This window comes from Oryzias latipes, chromosome 3, assembly GCF_002234675.1.
Source record: "Oryzias latipes chromosome 3, ASM223467v1".
In the NCBI taxonomy this organism is placed as follows: Eukaryota; Metazoa; Chordata; class Actinopteri; order Beloniformes; family Adrianichthyidae; genus Oryzias; species Oryzias latipes.
The window spans coordinates 8,129,101-8,143,366 of record NC_019861.2 but is presented as its reverse complement, the minus strand read 5'-3'; the positions used below and the strand labels follow the sequence as shown (position 1 = coordinate 8,143,366).

General features: G+C 40.1%; 1 protein-coding gene across 1 annotated transcript in view; it reads right to left on the bottom strand.

Annotated features, from left to right (window-relative positions):
• Positions 1-8,818, bottom strand: part of LOC101160301 (excitatory amino acid transporter 2-like) — a 28,736-nt gene extending 19,918 nt beyond the window's left edge. Inside the window, exon 1 of the mRNA XM_023952414.1 lies at positions 8,700-8,818. The gene's annotated coding sequence lies outside the window, so the exon portion shown is untranslated. The remainder of the gene's footprint in view (positions 1-8,699) is intronic.
• Between the last annotated feature and the right edge of the window lie 5,448 nt (positions 8,819-14,266).

Sequence of the window (14,266 nt, the reverse complement as noted above, 5' to 3'; positions counted from 1 at the left end):
TCCCTGCTCAACCTACTGCTGATCACCTTTACTGGGTTTATTAATGAGAAGCTAAGGCTTAGTTGGAATGAAATGGAAGACATTGGCCCACGGGGCTTGGAGTTTGACACCTCTGCTGTAAATGAAACGCACAAGGGTTCACTTGCAAATGACCTAGACATTAGTTTCAGAAAAACGATTGTTACACTTTTCAAAGGAAACACACAAATTCTGCTGATAAATGACTTGTGTCTGAAAGTGTCTTAAAAAGTGGCAACTACAGAACGTCTATGTGGAGGAGCTGCGAGGACAAAGGGAAATGTCTTGTTTTTGGTAATTAAACGTACGACATGTATTTTTGGTGTATACGTGTGTGTGTGAAGGAATTTAGAAAACCATTCCCAACGGATTAAAAACCAATTAAAGGCTCATTGTGTAACTATGAAACATTTCAATTAAAAATCAACAAAATAGCAGCCTCTTGAGGACCTTTACGTAAAAGATTTTTTTCTTTTTTTTGGGGGAGTTTCAATGCTTTAGAGCTGGGGTGTCCAAATCCAGGTCTCGAGGGCCAGCCTCCTGCTAGTTCTCCAGAAATCCTGCCTTTTCTGCTGTTTATTACCTGGGTCAGGTGTTCAGGAGCATATTAAGGAAGGAACTTTAATGGCAGGACAGTTGGAAAACATGCAGGACATCAGCCCTCTAAACCTGGATTTGGGCACCCCTGCTTTAGACATTTCCAACTTTAATAATATCACACTTGCATGCACAAGCAGCATAAAGAGCCTTGTAATTTAAAAACTATTTTCCTTCCTTCCTTCCGACCATCCATCCATCCATCCATCCATCCATCCATCATGTGCAAAAAAAAATACAATAAAATAAAAATCAGAAGGGAACAAACAGAAAACACTCACTCCCACTGCATGCATTTATACACCCACCTACCTCCTACTCCACTCTGGTAAAAGCATAAAATTGGACCTTCAGTTTCTAAATTGGGGAAGAAGTAGTACATTTGTATTTATCTTTATGTTACATGTTTTTTTAACATTTGCTGTACTTCAGAATAAAGCTACAGCAAGATACTGTTGTAGCCCCTGCATAATCCTCAATTTAAACTGAAAAAAAAAAAGACATCTCTGAGGACTTTGATTGCACAAGCTCCCTGCTGTCTTTGCTGCTGGTCACCTTGCCCTTTTTAGGAGCCAAGATGGCTTTCATCAAAGTGCCCAGCAGAGAGTCAGCCTTTGTGGTAAAAACTCCACACTCCAGTGCTTTTCCGCTAAATCTGGTCTAGTGTGATTCCTCTCTTTATTTCAAAGGGGTTGTGAGAATAAGTTTAAAGACCCACTCTGATGAAAATAGTGTTTTTAACATTTGTTCACAGTGATATTTGTTGTAGCGGTCTCAGTCTATGTTTTTTATTTTCACGTGTTGCAAACAAGTTTGGGTTTTCTTGTGAATGCGTGTAGCTGTGTCTGATTGTGTTTTTCAATAAACTAAAAATGTTAAGAGTTGGCGTAGTCACAGAAACCTTTGTTTTAGTGATTTCAGTCTGTTGGTTTTTTTTGTTTTTGAGGAGGACCTGGTTGCAGGCAGGGTGGCCCCCAGACATCAGTAGCCGGCAGGTGAAATTTCAGAATTGTTTGTTTGTTTATTACAATATTTTAACATGAAATTAACAGATTAATTAGCAAGATGAAGTTAAAATGGGGAGAAAAAAACTGTTCCTTTTTAAAAGGATATTAACTAAAGTGTTCAGATTTGTAAAACTGTCAACACTTTTACACTGGAGCCTTAGGTCCAGCGATAACATTCCTTCAGCTATTGCAACTTTTCAACCCGTATAGGCCCTAGACCAGGGGTGGGCAATTATTTTAACTTGCGGGCCAGATTGGGTTCTAAAATTTGATAGATGGGCCGGACCAGGAGCTGATGCGTGGAGTGAGAATGCTTTAACATGGAATGTAGACGTTTTTTGACCAAAGAAAGAGTATTTTTCGATGGGAAGGGGCCCGGGGGTTGTGAACTTCTGGTTCCGGATCTCCTTTTCTGGCCAATTATGTCTGGGCACCATCTTGTATGCAGCCAGGCCCTCTTGGTGTTTTTGCAAAAATGATTGGGAGTTACAGGTGATTAGGACACCAACAAGGCTAACGTTTCTAACGTGGCTAACATTCAGCATGTTACAAACAACATCTAGACAACATATAGAAAAGTCGATGACGTCATAAATAGTTGACAGTCATATACAGTACAGACTAAAGGTTTGGACACACCTTCCCAGAATGGGAAGGTGTGTCCAAACTTTGGTCTGTACTGTATATTAGTTGCCAGCGCTCGCAAATACATAACATCAGTTTTATGACTTTAAAAAGTCATGCTAAAACAAATAGTCCTTACTTAAATTTACATGTAAACTTCTGTGCTTTAGAACGCACCCACATGAAAAAATGCATTTCTCCTCTGTGGTGTGGATTACCGTAGCAGAGGCATAGAGAGCCCTCCACCCCAGGGTTTCCCCTTCAAAAAATGATTTCGCACAACCCTACCCCCCCCCCCCCCCCCCCCCCCAATGGCCCTACAATTGGAGGGATAGGGAGAAGTCAGAGGGGTAGGGGAAGAATTTGGATTTGACCCTTGACTCTTTTGACCTCAGTTAATATGCCTAATTGCTTGGTATGCCCTATAAAACATAATTTAAAAAATAGACCATTCATTGATGGTGCACCTTATAATGCAATGCCCCCTATAGAGCGGAAAATATGGTGGGGCACACAGATTCTCTTTGTAGTGAATCATACTTACAGCTACACTGAGGACATTTCTGGTCTACATGGTTTCATTCTCAAAATCAAAAAAAGTGCTAATTTAAAGTGACCTATAACTAATAATCAAACAGAAGGGAAGCAAAAAATGATTCCTTACTAATTGTAGAAGTAAGTTGTTCTTTTTTCTAGAAAAAGTAATTAAAGGAAAATGCAAAAACGCATGCTGAGAGTCTGTGTAATCCACGCTCACTGAGTGTTTTCTTCAGTTTTGCATAATCTGAAATCATGGCTGAAATCGTAGTGCAGCACTGATGAACACAGTGATGATTTTAATGACATCTGTCTGCTAAGAGCGCAATCACAAAGCCAGAGCTCTGCTTCAGCTCCTGATTATGGGATTTAACTGCTCTTACTTATTCAGGACATATGAGTGGAAAGAAATAAAAGAGAAAGTAAAAAAAAAAAAACTTCAACAAACAGCTCTTAACTTGCACTGCCATCACTTGAGAGTAAAGCAGAGGAGGTAATGTTATTTTCTACTCAGACTCTTTTCTTTTCTTCTCTTTCCCAGCATGCAGGAGATGACAAAATACAACAAAATTATAGGATAGTCTTGCATCATGCTTTGCAGAGTTATGTGTTTAAAAAATCAATAGCAGTTTCCATCACCAAACATTTGTTCCTGCTGAAGGCAAAACATCCACATTATGTGCATTCTTTTTCCATATAAGGCCAGGTTCTAAATCATGCAACATTCTGATTGACATGTTTACAGGTGTTACAACACAGGGTAGGAAGTTAGCGTAGTCACAGTAAAATTGGTTTAAGCTGTATCAGTCCATTTTCATATGTGTTGCAAACACGGTTGAGAGTTACAGCTATTGTAAATATGCTAATGCAGCTAACATGTAGCAGTTTTAGACTGTGTTTTTTTTTACATGGTACTAACAAGGTTGGGAGTTAGCATACTCACAGTTACGTTTGTTTTAGCGGTTTTAGTTTGTTTTTTTCACGTGTGGTTAACAAGGTTGGGAGTTGCACGTATTGTGAATATGCTAACACGCTGCATGTTACAAACAAGTTACTGTGAACGTAGTAAAATCTGACTGCCAAATTTTTCTCTGACTCTTTTGTGTCTCTTAATGAGCCTTATACTTCGGCGCGCCCTACATATGACATAAATTTGAAAATAGATCATTCCTTAATGGTGTGCCATATCATCTGCAACACCCTGTGGTGTGGAAAATATGTAAATTAATGCAAAACAAACAAACAGTAAATATCATAATTTTTTCTCAAACCGACACGATTTGGACGCATCACTTTCCTGAAAATCCCCTCTTTGTAGGACAATAAAGACGTTATCTTATTTTGTTTTGTCTCATCATCCTATTTTATTTGAAAGGAAAAAGGAAAAAAAAGGCACTTTTTTTCCTGTGTTCTGGTGTCACCATAAAGTCTACATAAAGTAGATCAACACAAAATTGCAGAATCCTGATGTGTTTTTGTAAGTCTTCTGCTCACAAAGCTGCAGGTGGTAAAGATGCATGCTGGGTAACTGTTTTTGAGCGCAGATATTATGTAACATCCCTGCTACTTAGAGATGTTGCTTCTGAAGGAGTCGTTCTCTTGTCTTCAGTGTTCAGCTGTTCCTTTGCCAGCATGGTCATTTCTAGTTATTTGCCACAACATTTTTACACTTCATCTCAGATCATTTATTTATTCCTCTGTTTATGTTTGTGTTATTTATTTATGGACAATGTGGCACCTCGAGATTCTATTTGGTTGTTTAATTAATGCCTTGTTTTCCTGCCATCAAGTGCTCATGTTTGAGTCCTCTTTGAAATCTGTAACCAAATATAAATAAAAAAAAAAAGATTTTTTGATGGCCTGTTTTTAAGGGAGCAGAATTTTTGTCCTGTTCCAAAGAATATAAAAAATAGAAAAATATATGCATATACATTTTAGGTTTTTGTATTAATTGCATTGCTCTAAAATATTGAAAATATGTAACAATACAACAGGTTCTCTGTGAAAAATTCCTCTAAAAGTAATGTGCTTTCCTGATTTTCTGCACTCACACCATTGACTGTATATGAGATCTGGACCTGTGAGTAGTTGCGGAGTTAGATAAGCGTATTCTTTTTTTAAAACCTGGTACATCGCCTTTCCTCCTGGGAGAGGATCCCTCCACGAAGGAGAGATCTTTCATTTTTGTGCGATATGGACGCCCCAATTTGGAACCAGACAGCCTCAGTAAGCAGTCATTGGTCACCGTTGGTCTGAGTCAACATTTCTCTGTCGACAATCGGCAGTAAGCTTATTGGAAGTCCACACCCCTACCACTTGAAAGCCGGGTCAAACATTTTGATGCAAGACAATATACTTTTATTGAGGCACCTGTTTGGTCAGTTTATAAGTTGAAAAACTTGCAAGGCCAAAATGGTTATTCTGAACAATAGAAAACAGAGTAACAGTTGATTATTTCTCTATAGAAATCTATGGGATTTGGCTTCTTGGAGCCAGCGGTTACGTCCTACTTGAAACTCGAGGGGGAGTGGTCACTTAGTCCAGTTCTCGTCAGTCTAGTTTCCACTGCATGGTCCGATCTGTTGTGGTCCAGTTTAGAATGGTCCAGGTGAGCATTTCCACCAAAAGTTGGAACGTCATGGGCGAAGCTAACAACAACAACAATGGAGGTCATCAAGAAGCTCTTTTTTTTTTTCCACTCGGCTTTTGGTACTTTGTATACAAAGCATTTAGTGTTTGAGAGAAGATTGCGGAGGAATACAGCCACTTGGTGCTTTCTTCTGTTTTAATGACATTGAGCCAATCAAAAGTTTCAACAGTAGCTCTGCCCTGACCGATCCATTCCTTTTTTTTATTAACCTACAACCAATGGGGGCCCCAAAAATTATGGGTTATTCCAGCTTAATTGGTCCATTTTATAATGGAAATGCTCAAAATGCCAAACTGGACTGGACTATACCATACTGTACAACTCAGTGGAAATGAGGTATTATAGCCTCTTAGAGTCAATGGTTCAGACTAAAGAGAACCAGAATCCAAAAGATATGGGTCTGGTTAAACAGAAAGCAAACAGAAATTCTCCAGTTCCGTCCAATATTTTAGGTCTAATTCTGTTTTCACTGATTGTCATTGGTGTTCTTTCAGAGACATACAATACAAGCCATTCCATGACACACAGTCATCTGCAGTCATGAAGGACAGTGTATAAAATAGAGCTGCAGTTGCAAATATAAACAGATTTGTTGCTCCTGTGTTAGGTTTTATGTTTAAACACTTGTTAGTGTTTGTGCTTTGTCATAATTTCCCCTTACACAGGTGGGGTGCAAAATGATTTAAATTACAAGAAGTGCATGTACAGAGAAAAATCAATGTACTGTTTTTCATAAAAATAATAACTCAACTCTGAAGAATCCAAGTTTTACACCTCCGTAGTATAAAGCAGAGTTCCTGCGGGGTCTTTAAAAAATCTTAAAAGCCTTGAATTTGAAAACTTGGAAACAAGGCATTGCAAAGCATTTTAAAAGTCGTAAATTTTGATATCTTGGTTTTAAATATATATAGTGCCGTTAAAAAATTTCTGTATGATTTTTCTGGTCTAAAGTTTTATTTTTTTACCAAAATGATGTAAGTAAAGCGCAATATGCACCATCATCACGCTAGATCCCAACCGCTGATAAAGAAAAATGGGGGAGGCGTGGCTCAATGTGGACGGGGTTAAACGCGTTGCCCTCCGCCCACTGTATGTGATTCTTTTTCATCAAAGCAATTGCCCTCTTTTTAACCCCTTCTTCGCATTTTAAAAGTTTCCACGTGCAATATTGGAATGTATAGATGATTAAAATAAGGGTTGCCATGTACAGCTCCAATACTGCTTGCGATTTTTGTATGTTAAAATGTGTTAAAGCTTAGGGGTGTGAGGTGCTGTAAGCTAGCGGGAGAGCTTGTTGGGTGATGGGAAGTAGGGGTGGGCTTACTTTGTGCCCACAGTCCCACCCACAACTCAAAGGTAAATTTCTGATGAACTCCTGCCGTTCTGAAGAACCATGAACTAAAAAACAATGCAGTTTTTTTTTTATTAGCTAAAAAATGGCATCATAATTTAAAGACCACTTGGTCTTACAATAAATAAAAACATGATTGGAGTGAGACTTTAAAGTTAATTTTTCTTCATGGTAACTGGAAATGCTTTTTCTTATTTCATTTCTAAAAACTTGACACATTGAATGATGACATGTTTTTAGCTTAATAAATCAAATTTTTGCCGTGGTTCAAAACATTAGACTTAAGACTGGAACAGGCAGGAAGCTTGTGGCTCACCCAAATGAGTTCTTTTTTCATCTGCTCCTGATTCAAAACAATTTGAATAAAAATATGCCCAGAAATGAAATTGTAGGCTTAATTTGTATTGAAATGCCCTCCATCATCAGCAAAATGCTACAAGAACATGTTAAAAACACCAAAAACACAATTTTCATCAGAGTGGGTATTTAAAAAAGGGATTAAAGAAATATTAAAAGTGTTCCTCAAAAGACTGAGGCAACAGAGCAAATAAAATATCATATTTGATTTGAACATACACTTTCCTAAAGACTGCCGACACTCCACCAGAGTAATTTTAAAAAAGTAAATATGGGAGACAGAAGGCCATATTGGGTCTTCATGATCCTTTCCCACGGAATCCACTTTGCTGCCTGTCACTTTGAGGTTCAGAGAATATTTGATATTCATGACTGATCGGACATGAGGGAAGGAAGGAAGGAGGCAACACGTTTGCTGCTTCAACCCCCTGGACAATAAAATCATTATAAATGGATGTTTCCAAGCTTTTGTTGGGGCCACAGATTTGGAGTTGCACCATCTTCTGTCAGGTGCAGATGTGAAGATGTGATGACAGGTAAAGGGAGGGAGATTTGGGATTTGTTTGCATCTTCTGAGCAGACACAGAGATTTAGTCTCAATAGTCTGACTGAACACCTCTTTTATGCAGACTTCAATGTTAAAAGTGGACAATTTTTTACTTGAACTGAAGCAAGTTTAGTTTTTCATTTCCAGGGTTCAGAGTGATGTTCGTGGTTAGATGAAAAGGAATTTGTCTAAATTCGCATTGCTACTAAAAAACACCAAAAAAGTGTCAACTTACAGGAAAAAAGCCAAAGCTAGCACAGTCTTTAATATAATAAATATGTAAATTATTTAACAAATTGTTTAGAATGATGTTGATCAGGTAGGGAGGCATATCATTTCTCTCTGCTGGCCACTCACCCCCTCCCATCGCTACATTCCCTGACAAAACACAGAAAAACAAACCGCGCTGATGTGAAATCCATCACGTTAATTTACTGGAGATGTACAGTCTAACCCCTCGGGCTATTCTTTTGAACTCCCTCCTCTCGCAGCTTTGTCTCGAGTTGTGGTGGGAGTTGATAGCACACAGCGTCATATCTTTACCGATGCACATGTGGCCGAAGGCAAGCAGTTCTGCATCACTTTAAGAAACTGTCACATCCATACAATGCATCGCTTGACATTAACTCCTGTTAGGAGATTTCAAGTCAGTCCGTTCACTTGACAGGTTTATATATTTTAGCTTTTGCAAGACTTTGTGGAGTGATCATTTCCAGTTGAAACACAAGATTCTGATGTGACCTACATTGAGCCATCCACCCAGGAGTATGAGTGGAAATGCAACCAACTTTAAACTCCAACAAAATGAGGTCACCTCACTTTTCTGTTTCTATTTCTTATTTTACATTAATCCAGAAACCAGCAAATTATTTACAGAATAAGGAGTGGCGTTTTTGCACTTAAAGTTACTACACTTTAGCACAAATAAGTCTGTCTGACTCCCTCAACAAATGTTCCTGAAAAAAGAAGCAATCCTCAATATTCACCATCTGATCTATAGATTCTGCTCACCTGTAGATGTCCTGTTCAAAAAGCTGGTCCTGCTTGATCAGTTTGTAAGCCTTGTTGCGTTCAAAGTCAAAGAAGCAGTCGGGTTGGCAAAATATTTTGGGGCAAAAAGTTGGTGTAGCAGCAGTTCTAGCCTAATCTAAGGAAAGGACATCTTAGCAAGCTAAACAAACACTGCGAGCGGGCTCACTGACGCTCACGCAGAGGTAGGGATTTGAACGGAGAGGTCAGTGACTCCTCTCAAGTTGGAGTAGGATGTTCTTCCAGTTAAAGCAGCTGAAGTAACCTTGACAGAAAACTTCTTAACATCATAGAATCAAATTGAAATGAAGGCCTTGGCAAGTTACTATTAGAACATATCTGTTGTAAAAAGACAAAAAATCAAATTTTATGCAATGTTTTAATGATTTATTAGACATTCATTACAGAACTTTGCATTTTAAGCTATTGAAATCTTGACCATTTGCTCTTTGGAAAACCTTTTAATGGAAGTGTACATAAGGGATAGCATGATCTTAAATTGCTGAACATTATCTGCTTTTACCCTTGCAAATCACTTTGTGAGAGGCAGAGACGGAGCGCTGAGCTGCTGTTTAATTGGCTGGGCTTTACAGGTGTCCTGCACAAAGGCTCAGTGAGCGCAGCGGGTGTCTGCATCGCAGGAGTAAGAGCTAAGTTTAGCAAATCCTCTCAGCGCGTTTCTCAATGACAGCACATGTTGGAGTGTCTGCAGAGGGATGCACAGGCTCACATGCGAGCACAGACTCACGCGCTCTGCATGTGCATTTTTACCCCGACAGGGGAGCCTTTAGGGGGGACAAGGTGTTCTGCCGTGCACACATGCAAGGAATTTTGAGCACAGAAGAAAAATGGTTTCTTAACTCATAGTCAAGGTTTTATCCCTTGAAGTAAACTTGAAAACAAAAAGCATAAAAATTTAAATTAAGTATAGATTCCTACAATTTGCATAATGCACTGTGGACTTTGCAACTAATAATTTATCCTTCTTAAAAAATGCTTATGTCTAAGAAAGTAGGAGTTAGAAGTCAACTAATTAACTAGCTAGTATTGTGCAAAAATTAGATCTCTTGCAAAATAGGACAGTTATTTTTCTGCCTATTTATCACAGTAATTATATTCCAATGTAAATTATTGCATTGTAATTTCCGTCTCGAATGAATTAAAAGCACATCTATTTATAACATGTGGAAACATTCTTTATGTTTGGAATATGGTTTAGCGCTACTGCATAATCATTTTTATTTATGTGTGCTCTAAAACTTGAAATAGTACAAAGTTCCAGAAGGAAAAAAAGTGATGTTTGATTTATTGTTTTGGTATTAATAGAATAAAAAATGGGGAATTTAAAAAAAAACTTTGATAATTTGCATAATGTTGTTGTACCGTATTTTCCGGACACACTTCAAAGCTTAAAAAACAAAAACCACAGTGCGTTTTAAAATTCAGATCACTTTATATACGGACTAATTCTGGTGTGCGCTAGCATGCAGCGGGGTCTGACTGTGTTGTTTTTTTAAGTGTTACTAACAATGTGGGGAGTTAGCATAGTCCCAATAAATTTTTCTACATGTTGCAAACAAAACTGGGTGTTATTGTAAATACGCTAATGCGGCTAACATGTAACAATGTCTGGGGAGTCAAAAGAATTGACTCTCAAATGAGAGTAGCCAATTCTTTACTTTATTTTGCTGCATGCTCTCTGCCTGCTTTTCCACACCAGACCCGATTCACGTGTCAGGGGTGTCAAGCTTAAATGTTAAGTGAATGGTACAGATTCGATCTGAGGTCCTGCGGTGCAATTTCAGCGCCAGGAGCGGTGTGTCAGTCCTGCAGCAGCAACCAAGTGTTCTCATTCTAAGCTTCCATCCAATGTTTAACCCGTTGCTGAATCCCGTCCTGGCCACTGTAGGGAGAAGGCGGAGCGTGGGGAAGCAGCCTGCGCAGGCCTCCTGATCTTTATGATATTTTTCTTATTTTTATCGAGACACTAATAAAAAAGATCCTCTAATTGTATATTTATTATTATTATTTTCCTTCTGGGGTAAATGCAGGACAGCAAATCTTCAAATTGGTTCATTTTCTAATTAAAAAGTTTTGTTATTTATTTGTTAGACCTTCATTTCATCATAACAATACAAAAAATATGACATTTTTATGAATAAAGAGGAGCACAAAAAAGAAAAATGTACGTTATCTGTCCCTGTTGTTTAATTCTTTCAAACAATAAATGAAAAGCTTAAGTATTAAAAAGTAATCATAACAAAAGAACTCACATGCCAATATTTGATTGAAATATTAAAAAAAAGAATGGTTTGTAATGGAATAAATGCAAAACATTAGGCAATTCTAAGACTTCTTATGAATATAACATTAAAGTATCTCTTAAAATACAAGCCAATACTTTTGTTAAAGTTATGGTAAAATAAAAGTCTGCAAAAAAATCTTTTTTAAAGAGTCGAGAGTCGAAAGAGCGGATTCTTTCCTGAGAGTCAAATTGAAAAAAATCACCTCCCGAGAATAATTTAAAGCAGTGTTTTTCAACCTTTTTTAACCATGGCCCACTGTAACCTTGTCAAAAAACCCACGGCACACCAGCATCCAAAAAAAAACAAAAAACGGAGAAACTCATAGTCTGTATTGATCTACAGTCCCTCCACAATCTCACATGCATTTTTGAGATGATTGTGGCAGAAAAAGCTGGAAGTTGCAGCTGTTTTTTCTAAAAGAGGAAATAAAAGTTAAGTTAAAAGATTTAAAAACTGTTTGATGTGTGTTCGTTCTGGTTTCAAGATGTCAAAGGAAGACTCATTGTGCGCTGAGACGCTGTCACTTTAACCCAATTCATCATGGGAGATGTAGTGCAAACAGCCACCAAACGCAGACAGACTCGCGTCTCTGAGCTTCATTGTTTTGTTCACTTGTTCCACTGTCTGATTCCGGATTCTGTGGAAAGCTACACCACTAAAGACGAGCTTTAGCTGGTATTTACGTTGGAACTGAGAGACTTTACGAGATAAATCAGAACAAGGAAGTGAAGACTTTAACCACTTCTGATTGGTCAGACTGATGACGTGTGATGAAGCCTCCAAGAATGATTGGTGGAGACAGTTAAAGGGGCGGGACTTTTCCGAAAACAGCTGACGCTACGGCTAAATCGCGGTGCCGTCGTTCTTATCAAAATGTCTTTAATATAATCAAATAAACACAAAGAAAAAAGTATTTTATGATCTTTCATATTCTTAACTACTCAGTGTTTTATTAAAGCCTATTTGGATGAACACAGAGTTGATATCCTGGAGATGGGAAAAGTTTGTAGATCAGTTAATGAAGACAATCACCCACGGCACACCTGACCACCTCTGGTCATTCTGATTTAATGACCCCATGATTACTTTACATAACTTTGAAAATAAACAATTCATTGATGGTAAATCAATGAATGGTCCAGTGCGGAAAATACAGTAAATAACATGACGAACTGTAAAACAAAAATAAAGAAAGAAAAAAAAGAATTTTCCTATTTGTTTTTGTTTTGAAAACAGAACACCTACTTCATATGTTAATACTTGCTGCATTATTTCTTATTTTCATTTCTGTCACGGTCTGGGGTGGCTAGAGAGCTGGTAGGACCCAGATGCAGAGACGGGAGGCCAACAGGTTCAGGACTAAAGGGTTTAATGACCAACAAACAAAAGGCGCTGCAGAGCAGGATGACAAAACCAAAACCAAAAACTCACTGTGGCGTGGCACGAAACAAGGAACATGGCATGAAGACGTGAACACCGAGACAAAGGCTAATGGACCAGCACAGGAGGAAGGCAGAGACAAGACTTAAATACAGACAGGGCAGACAAGACCCAGGTGAACACAATCAGGGCAGATGGGGACCAAAGGAAGTAAAACTCAAGAAACAAAACAAGACAGGAAACCTTTCAAAATAAAACAGGAAACAGAACCAAACAAGACAGAACAAGAACTAAAACGAAAAACAAGACACAAGAAACTCAAACCATGACAGTACCCCCCCCCTCAAGGAACCGCTCTGAGGTTCCAAAAGTCAACTGAGGGGGGGGCCCCGGAAGACAAACCTCGACGGGCATAATTGTCCAAAGAGTCCGGAGGACGGCCGGGGGGCCGTGCCATCCGGCGAGGCAGGTCCGGAGGACGGCCGGGGTTCTGAGCGGTCCGGCGAGGCAGGTCCGGAGGACGGCCGGGGTTCCGAGCGGTCCGGCGAGGCAGGTCCGGAGGACGGCCGGGGGGCCGAGCGGTCCGGCGAGGCAGATCAGGCGTGGGGTCAGACTTGGAGGAGTCGGGCCAGCAGTCGGCCGGCGGGTCGGGCCAGCAGTCGGCCGGCGGGTCGGGCCAGCAGTCGGCCGGCGGGTCGGGTCAGGCGTGGAGCCGAGCTCTGGCGGGTCAGGCGTGGAGCCGAGCTCTGGCGGGTCAGGCGTGGAGCCGAGCTCTGGCGGGTCAGGCATGGAGCCGTTGGAAACGGGGACCTGTCGGAGTGCAGGCGGCACCCCCCTGGGAGCCGGGACGGGTCGGGGGTGGACCACCACTGGACGTGGCTGTGGTGCATCCGGGACCACCACTGGGCGTGGCTGTGGAGCATCCAGGACCACCACTGGGCGTGGCTGTGGAGCATCCGGGACCACCACTGGGCGTGGCTGTGGAGCATCCCGGACCACCACTGAACGTGGCTGTGGTGCGTCCAGGACCACCACTGGGCGTGGCTGTAGGGGACGGCGGGGACGACGGCGACGATGACCCCCCCTCAGGGCAAGACGGCTCCCTGTGAAGTCCAGGTGGCTCCCACTCCAGGCATACGAGGCAAACTGGGCCTGGTCAAAAACCCAGTAAGACCTCGTACGCTCGGCTTCCTGGCAGTAGGCCTCTAGGAGGATCATGTCCCGCTCTGCTGGGTCCAGAAAAAAGGGCTGGTACATTCTGTCACGGTCTGGGATGGCTAGAGAGCCGGTAGGACCCAGATGCAGAGACGGGAGGCCAACGGGTTCAGGACTAAAGGGTTTAATGACCAACAAACAAAAGGCGCTGCAGAGCAGGATGACAAAACCACGACAATTTCATGATTTAAAATCTTGCAAATGAAGCTGCGGCAGCAGCATCCAGACAGATGAGTGATTTGGTTTGAAAACAAAGATGCTGTGGATATAATCTTTGGATATAATCCAGTCTTGATAGGGTTACTGTGTATGTGTGTGTGCGTGTGTGCATGTGTGTGCTTGTTGTTGTTGTTTTTTTTATTTATTTAAGTGAGACTAATTTGAACTAACCATCATGCATGCTAACTATACATATTTACATTTTACATTATTAGAGAATCATATAAATAGATAGGAAAGGCTATGGACGTATATAACTATACATTCATTATATTCTTGGTACTGGAAAAGTAAATAGCAGTGACCATCATAAAACCAACAATAGAAATAATCATCTTGTCATTGTTGCAACAAAAAAAAATATTAAAAAAAATATATAATAATAATAATAATAAATACAAATATTGAGAGTACAGTAAATACCCCTAA